Consider the following 8,300-nt stretch of genomic DNA (forward strand, 5'->3'; position numbering starts at 1 on the left):
CTAACTATTGCAACTGGTTATTCGTTTTATACGATGGAAAAACTGTTCTATTTATTTTGTATTTTATGCTTCGGGCGTTGACTTCTAAGGCCCTAACTATTCGATCTGGTGGTGCAACACACTAGGGTGAAGACTAGGTTGCCCGGAACGTAGAAATGACCATAACTTTCACACTGGTTGCAATTATTCCTGTTCTACGATGGACAAACTGTTGTATTTATATCGTATTTTATGCTTCTGGAGTTGACGACTAAGGACCTAACTATTCGATCTTGTGGGGCAACGCTCTAGAGTGAAGCCTAGGTTGCTCGGAATGTAGGAATGACCATAAATTTCACACTGGTTGCAATCATTCGTTTTATACGATGGAAAAACTGTTGCATCTTTATCGTACTTTATGCTTCGGGCGTGGACTTCTTAGGCCCTAACTATTCGATATGGTGGAGCAGCTCCCTAGAGTGAAGCCTAGGTTGCCCTGAACGTAGAAATGACCATAACTTTTACACTGGTAGCAATTATTCGTTTTATACGATGGAAAAACTGTTCTATTTATTTTGCATTTTATGCTTTGGGCGTTGACTTCTTAGGCCCTAACTATTCGATCTGGTGGAGCAACGGCCTAGAGTGAAGCCTAGATTGCCCGGAACGTTGAAATGACCATAACTTTCACACTGGTTGATATTATTCGTTTTATACGATGGAAAAACTGTTATATTTATATTGTATTTTATTCTTCTGGCGTTGAATTCTAAGTCCCTAGCTACTCAATCTGGTGGAGCAACGCCCTAGAGTGAAACCTAGGTTACCCGGAACGTAGAAATGACCAGTACTTTCACAATGTTTGCAGTTATTCCTGTTATACGATGGAAAAACTGTTGCATCTTTATTGCATTTTATGCTTCTGGCGTTGACTTCTAAGGCCCTAACAATTCGATCTGGTGGAGCAACGCCCTAGGGTGAAGCCTAGGTTGGCCGGAATGTAGAAACGTCCATAACTTTCACACTGGTTGCAATTATTCGTTTTATACGATTGAAATGCTGTTGTATTTATATTGTATTTTATGCTTCTGGCGAGGACTTCGAAGGCCCTAACTATTCGATCTGGTGGAGCAACGCCCTAGAGTGAAGCCTAGGTTGCCCGGAACGTAGAAATGGCCATTACTTTCACACTGGTTGCAATTATTCGTTTTATACGATGGAAAAGCTGTTGTATTTATATCGTATTTTATGCTTCTGGCGTTGACTTCTTAGGACCTAACTAATCGATGTGGTGGAGCAACGCCCTAGAGTGAAGCCTAGGTTGCCCGGAACGTAGAAATGACCATTACATTCACACTGGTTGCAATTATTCCTTTTATACGATGGAAAAACTGTTGTATTTTTATTGTATTCTATGCTTCTGGCGTTTAATTCTAAGACGCTAGCTATTTGATCTGGTGGAGCAACGACCTAGAGTGAAGCCTAGGTTGCCCGGACCGTAGTAATGACCATTACCTTCACTCTGTTTCCAATTATTCATTTTGTACGATGGAAAAGCTGTTGTATTTATATTGTATTTTATGCCTCTGGCGTTGACTTCTTAGGCCCTAACTATTCGATCTGGTGGAACAACGCCCTAGAGTGAAGCCTAGGTTGCCAGGAACATGTAAATGACCAGTACATTCACACTGGTTGCAGTTATTCCTGTAAAACGATGGAAAAACTGTTGTATCTTTATTGTATTTTATGCTTCTGGCGTTGACTTCTAAGGCCCTAACTATTCGATCTGGTGGAGCAACGCCCTAGGGAGAAGCCTAGGTTGGCCGAAATGTAGATATGTCCATAACTTTCACACTGGTTGCAATTATTCGTTTTATACGATTGAAAAGCTGTTGTATTTATATTGTATTTTATGCTTCGGGCATTGACTTTTAAGGCCCTAACTATTCGATCTGTTGGAGCAACGCCCTAGGGTGAAGCCTAGGTTGCCCGGAACGTAGAAATGATACATAACTATCACACTGGCTGCAATTATTCGTTTTATACGGTGGAAAAGCTGCTGTATTTATATCGTGTTTTATGATTCTGGCGTTGACTTCTTAGGCCCTAACTATTCCATCTGGTTGAACAACGCCCTAGGGTGAAGCCTAGGTTGCCCGGAAAGTAGAAATGACCATAACTTTCACACTGGTAGCAATTATTCGTTTTATACTATGGAAAAACTGTTCTATTTATTTTGTATTTTATGCTTCGGGCGTTGACTTCTAAGGCCCTAACTATTCGATCTGGTGGTGCAACACACTAGGGTGAAGACTAGGTTGCCCGGAACGTAGAAATGACCATATCTTTCACACTGGTTGCAATTATTCCTGTTCTACGATGGACAAACTGTTGTATTTATATCGTATTTTATGCTTCTGGCGTTGACGACTAAGGACCTAACTATTCGATCTTGTGGGGCAACGCTCTAGAGTGAAGCCTAGGTTGCTCGGAATGTAGGAATGACCATAAATTTCACACTGGTTGCAATCATTCGTTTTATACGCTGGAAAAACTGTTGCATCTTTATCGTACTTTATGCTTCGGGCGTTGACTTCTAAGGCCCTAACTATTCGATCTGGTGGAGCAACGCCCTAGGGTGAAGCCTAGGTTGGCCGGAATGTTGAAATGTCCATAGCTTTCACACTGGTTGCAATTATTCGTTTTATACGATTGAAAAGCTGTTGTATTTATATTGTATTATATGCTTCTGGCGTTGACTTCTTAGGCCCTAACTATTCCCTCTGGCGGATCAACGCCCTAGAGTGAAACCTACGTTGCCCGGAACGTAGAAATGACCATTACTTTCACACTGGTTGCAGTTATACCTGTTATACGATGGAAAAACTGTTGCATCTTTAATGTATTTTATGCTTCTGGCGTTGACTTCTTAGGCCCTAACTATTGCATCTGGTTATTCGTTTTATACGATGGAAAAACTGTTCTATTTATTTTGTATTTTATGCTTCGGGCGTTGACTTCTAAGGCCCTAACTATTGGATCTGGTGGTGCAACACACTAGGGTGAAGACTAGGTTGCCCGGAACGTAGAAATGACCATAACTTTCACACTGGTTGCAATTATTCCTGTTCTACGATGGACAAACTGTTGTATTTATATCGTATTTTATGCTTCTGGAGTTGACGACTAAGGACCTAACTATTCGATCTTGTGGGGCAACGCTCTAGAGTGAAGCCTAGGTTGCTCGGAATGTAGGAATGACCATAAATTTCACACTGGTTGCAATCATTCGTTTTATACGATGGAAAAACTGTTGCATCTTTATCGTACTTTATGCTTCGGGCGTGGACTTCTTAGGCCCTAACTATTCGATATGGTGGAGCAGCTCCCTAGAGTGAAGCCTAGGTTGCCCTGAACGTAGAAATGACCATAACTTTTACGCTGGTAGCAATTATTCGTTTTATACGATGGAAAAACTGTTCTATTTATTTTGCATTTTATGCTTTGGGCGTTGACTTCTTAGGCCCTAACTATTCGATCTGGTGGAGCAACGGCCTAGAGTGAAGCCTAGATTGCCCGGAACGTTGAAATGACCATAACTTTCACACTGGTTGATATTATTCGTTTTATACGATGGAAAAACTGTTATATTTATATTGTATTTTATTCTTCTGGCGTTGAATTCTAAGTCCCTAGCTACTCAATCTGGTGGAGCAACGCCCTAGAGTGAAACCTAGGTTACCCGGAACGTAGAAATGACCAGTACTTTCACAATGTTTGCAGTTATTCCTGTTATACGATGGAAAAACTGTTGCATCTTTATTGCATTTTATGCTTCTGGCGTTGACTTCTAAGGCCCTAACAATTCGATCTGGTGGAGCAACGCCCTAGGGTGAAGCCTAGGTTGGCTGGAATGTAGAAACGTCCATAACTTTCACACTGGTTGCAATTATTCGTTTTATACGATTGAAAAGCTGTTGTATTTATATTGTATTTTATGCTTCTGGCGAGGACTTCGAAGGCCCTAACTATTCGATCTGGTGGAGCAACGCCCTAGAGTGAAGCCTAGGTTGCCCGGAACGTAGAAATGGCCATTACTTTCACACTGGTTGCAATTATTCGTTTTATACGATGGAAAAGCTGTTGTATTTATATCGTATTTTATGCTTCTGGCGTTGACTTCTTAGGACCTAACTAATCGATGTGGTGGAGCAACGACCTAGAGTGAAGCCTAGGTTGCCCGGAACGTAGAAATGACCATTACATTCACACTGGTTGCAATTATTCCTTTTATACGATGGAAAAACTGTTGTATTTTTATTGTATTCTATGCTTCTGGCGTTTAATTCTAAGACGCTAGCTATTTGATCTGGTGGAGCAACGACCCAGAGTGAAGCCTAGGTTGCCCGGACCGTAGTAATGACCATTACCTTCACACTGTTTGCAATTATTCATTTTGTACGATGGAAAAGCTGTTGTATTTATATTGTATTTTATGCCTCTGGCGTTGACTTCTAAGGCCCTAACTATTCGATCTGGTGGAGCAACGCCCTAGGGAGAAGCCTAGGTTGGCCGAAATGTAGAAATGTCCATAACTTTCACACTGGTTGCAATTATTCGTTTTATACGATTGAAAAGCTGTTGTATTTATATTGTATTTTATGCTTCGGGCATTGACTTTTAAGGCCCTAACTATTCGATCTGTTGGAGCAACGCCCTAGGGTGAAGCCTAGGTTGCCCGGAACGTAGAAATGATACATAACTATCACACTGGCTGCAATTATTCGTTTTATACGGTGGAAAATCTGCTGTATTTATATCGTGTTTTATGATTCTGGCGTTGACTTCTTAGGCCCTAACTATTCCATCTGGTTGAACAACGCCCTAGGGTGAAGCCTAGGTTGCCCGGAAAGTAGAAATGACCATAACTTTCACACTGGTAGCAATTATTCGTTTTATACTATGGAAAAACTGTTCTATTTATTTTGTATTTTATGCTTCGGGCGTTGACTTCTAAGGCCCTAACTATTCGATCTGGTGGTGCAACACACTAGGGTGAAGACTAGGTTGCCCGGAACGTAGAAATGACCATATCTTTCACACTGGTTGCAATTATTCCTGTTCTACGATGGACAAACTGTTGTATTTATATCGTATTTTATGCTTCTTGCGTTGACGACTAAGGACCTAACGATTCGATCTTGTGGGGCAACGCTCTAGAGTGAAGCCTAGGTTGCTCGGAATGTAGGAATGACCATAAATTTCACACTGGTTGCAATCATTCGTTTTATACGCTGGAAAAACTGTTGCATCTTTATCGTACTTTATGCTTCGGGCGTTGACTTCTAAGACCCTAACTATTCGATCTGGTGGAGCAACGCCCTAGGGTGAAGCCTAGGTTGGCCGGAATGTTGAAATGTCCATAGCTTTCACACTGGTTGCAATTATTCGTTTTATACGATTGAAAAGCTGTTGTATTTATATTGTATTTTATGCTTCTGGCGTTGACTTCTTAGGCCCTAACTATTCCCTCTGGTGGATCAACGCCCTAGAGTGAAACCTACGTTGCCCGGAACGTAGAAATGACCATTACTTTCACACTGGTTGCAGTTATACCTGTTATACGATGGAAAAACTGTTGCATCTTTAATGTATTTTATGCTTCTGGCGTTGACTTCTAAGGCCCGAACTATTCGATCTGGAGGAGCAACGCCCTAGGGTGAAGCCTAGTTTGGCCGGAATGTAGAAATGTCCGTAACTTTCACACTGGTTGCAATTATTCGTTTTATACGATTGAAGAGCTGTTGTATTTATATTGTATTTTATGCCTCTGGCGTTGACTTCTAAGGCCGTAGCTATTAGATGTGGTGGAGCAACGCCGTAGAGTGAGGCGTAGGTTGCCCGGAACGTAGAAATGACCATTACTTTCACAATGTTTGCAACTACTCATTTTATACGATGGAATAACTGTTGTACTTATATTGTATTTTATCCTTCTGGCGCTGAATTCTAAGTCCCTAGCTATTCGATCTGGTAGAGCAACGCCCTAGAGTGAAACCTAGGTTATCCGGAACGTGGAAATGACCAGTACATTCACACTGGTTGCAGTTGTTCCTGTAAAACGATGGAAAAACTGTTGCATCTTTATTGAATTTTATGCTTCTGGCGTTGACTTCTAAGGCCTTAGCTATTCGATTTGGTGGAGCAACGCCCTAGAGTGGAGCCTAGGTTGCCCGGTACGTAGAAATGACCATTACTTTCACACTGTTTGCTATTATTCATTTTGTACGATGGAAAAGCTGTTGTCTTTATATTGTATTTTATGACTCTGGCGTTGACTTCTAAGGCCGTAGCTATTAGATGTGGTGGAGCAACGCCGTAGAGTGAGGCCTATGTTGCCCGGAACGTAGAAATGACCATTACTTTCACAATGTTTGCAACTACTCATTTTATACCATGGAATAACTGTTGTACTTATATTGTATTTTATCCTTCTGGCGTTGAATTCTAAGTCCCTAGCTATTCGATCTGGTAGAGCAACGCCCTAGAGTGAAACCTAGGTTATCCGGAACGTAGAAATGACCAGTACATTCACACTGGTTGCAGTTGTTCCTGTAAAACGATGGAAAAACTGTTGCATCTTTATTGAATTTTATGCTTCTGGCGTTGACTTCTAAGGCCTTAGCTATTCGATTTGGTGGAGCAACGCCCTAGAGTGGAGCCTAGGTTGCCCGGTACGTAGAAATGACCATTACTTTCACACTGTTTGCTATTATTCGTTTTATACGATGGAAAAACTGTTACATTTATATTGTATTTTATGCTTCTGGCGTTGACTTCTTAGGCCCTAACTATTCGATCTGGTGGAACAACGCCCTAGAGTGAAGCCTAGGTTGCCTGGACCGTAGAAATGACCATTACTTTCACACTGTTTGCAGCTATTCCTGTTACACGATGGAAAAACTTTTGCATCTTTACTGTATTTTATGCTTCTGCCGTTGACTTCTAAGGCCCTAACTATTCGATCTGGTGGAGCAACGCCCTAGGGTGAAGCCTAGGTTGGCCGGAAGGTAGAAATGTCCATAACTTTCACACTGGTTGCAATTATTCGTTTTATACGATTGAAAAGCTGTTGTATTTATATTGTATTTTATGATTCTGGCGTTGACTTCTTAGGCCCTAACTATTGCCTCTGGTGGATCGACGCCCTAGAGTGAAACCTACGTTGCCCGGAACGTAGAAATGACCATTACTTTCACACTGGTTGCAATTATTCGTTTTATACGATGGAAAGGTTGTTGTATTTATATTGTATTTTATGCATCTGGCGTTGACTTCTTAGGTTCTAACTATTCGATCTGGTGGAGCAACGCCCTGGAGAGAAACCTAGGTTGCCGGAACGTAGAAATGACCATTACATTCACACTGGTTGCAATTATTCCTGTTACACGATGGAAAAACTGTTGTATTTTTATTGTATTCTATGCTTCTGGCGTTTAATTCTAAGTCGCTAGCTATTGGATCTGGTGGAGCAACGACCTAAAGTGAAGCCTAGGTTGCCCGGAACGTAGAAATGACCATTACTTTCACACTGTTTGCTATTATTCATTTTGTACGATGGAAAAGCTGTTGTCTTTATATTGTATTTTATGACTCTGGCGTTGACTTCTAAGGCCGTAGCTATTAGATGTGGTGGAGCAACGCCGTAGAGTGAGGCCTATGCTGCCCGGAACGTAGAAATGACCATTACTTTCACAATGTTTGCAACTACTCATTTTATACGATGGAATAACTGTTGTACTTATATTGTATTTTATCCTTCTGGCGTTGAATTCTAAGTCCCTAGCTATTCGATCTGGTAGAGCAACGCCCTAGAGTGAAACCTAGGTTATCCGGAACGTAGAAATGACCAGTACATTCACACTGGTTGCAGTTACTCCTGTAAAACGATGGAAAAACTGTTGCATCTTTATTGTATTTTATGCTTCTGGCGTTGACTTCTAAGGCCCTAACTATTCGATCTGGTGGAGCAACGCCCTAGGGTGAAGCCTAGGTTGGCCGGAATGTAGAAATGTCCATAGCTTTCACACTGGTTGCAATTATTCGTTTTATACGATTGAAAAGCTGTTGTATTTATATTGTATTTTATGCTTCTGGCGTAGACTTCTTAGGCCCTAACTATTCCCTCTGGTGGATCAACGCCCTAGAGTGAAACCTACGTTGCCCGGAACGTAGAAATGACCATTACTTTCACACTGGTTGCAGTTATACCTGTTATACGATGGAAAAACTGTTGCATCTTTAATGTATTTTATGCTTCT

Source organism: Calliopsis andreniformis, unplaced genomic scaffold (assembly GCF_051401765.1).
Source record: "Calliopsis andreniformis isolate RMS-2024a unplaced genomic scaffold, iyCalAndr_principal scaffold0063, whole genome shotgun sequence".
Taxonomy (NCBI): domain Eukaryota; kingdom Metazoa; phylum Arthropoda; class Insecta; order Hymenoptera; family Andrenidae; genus Calliopsis; species Calliopsis andreniformis.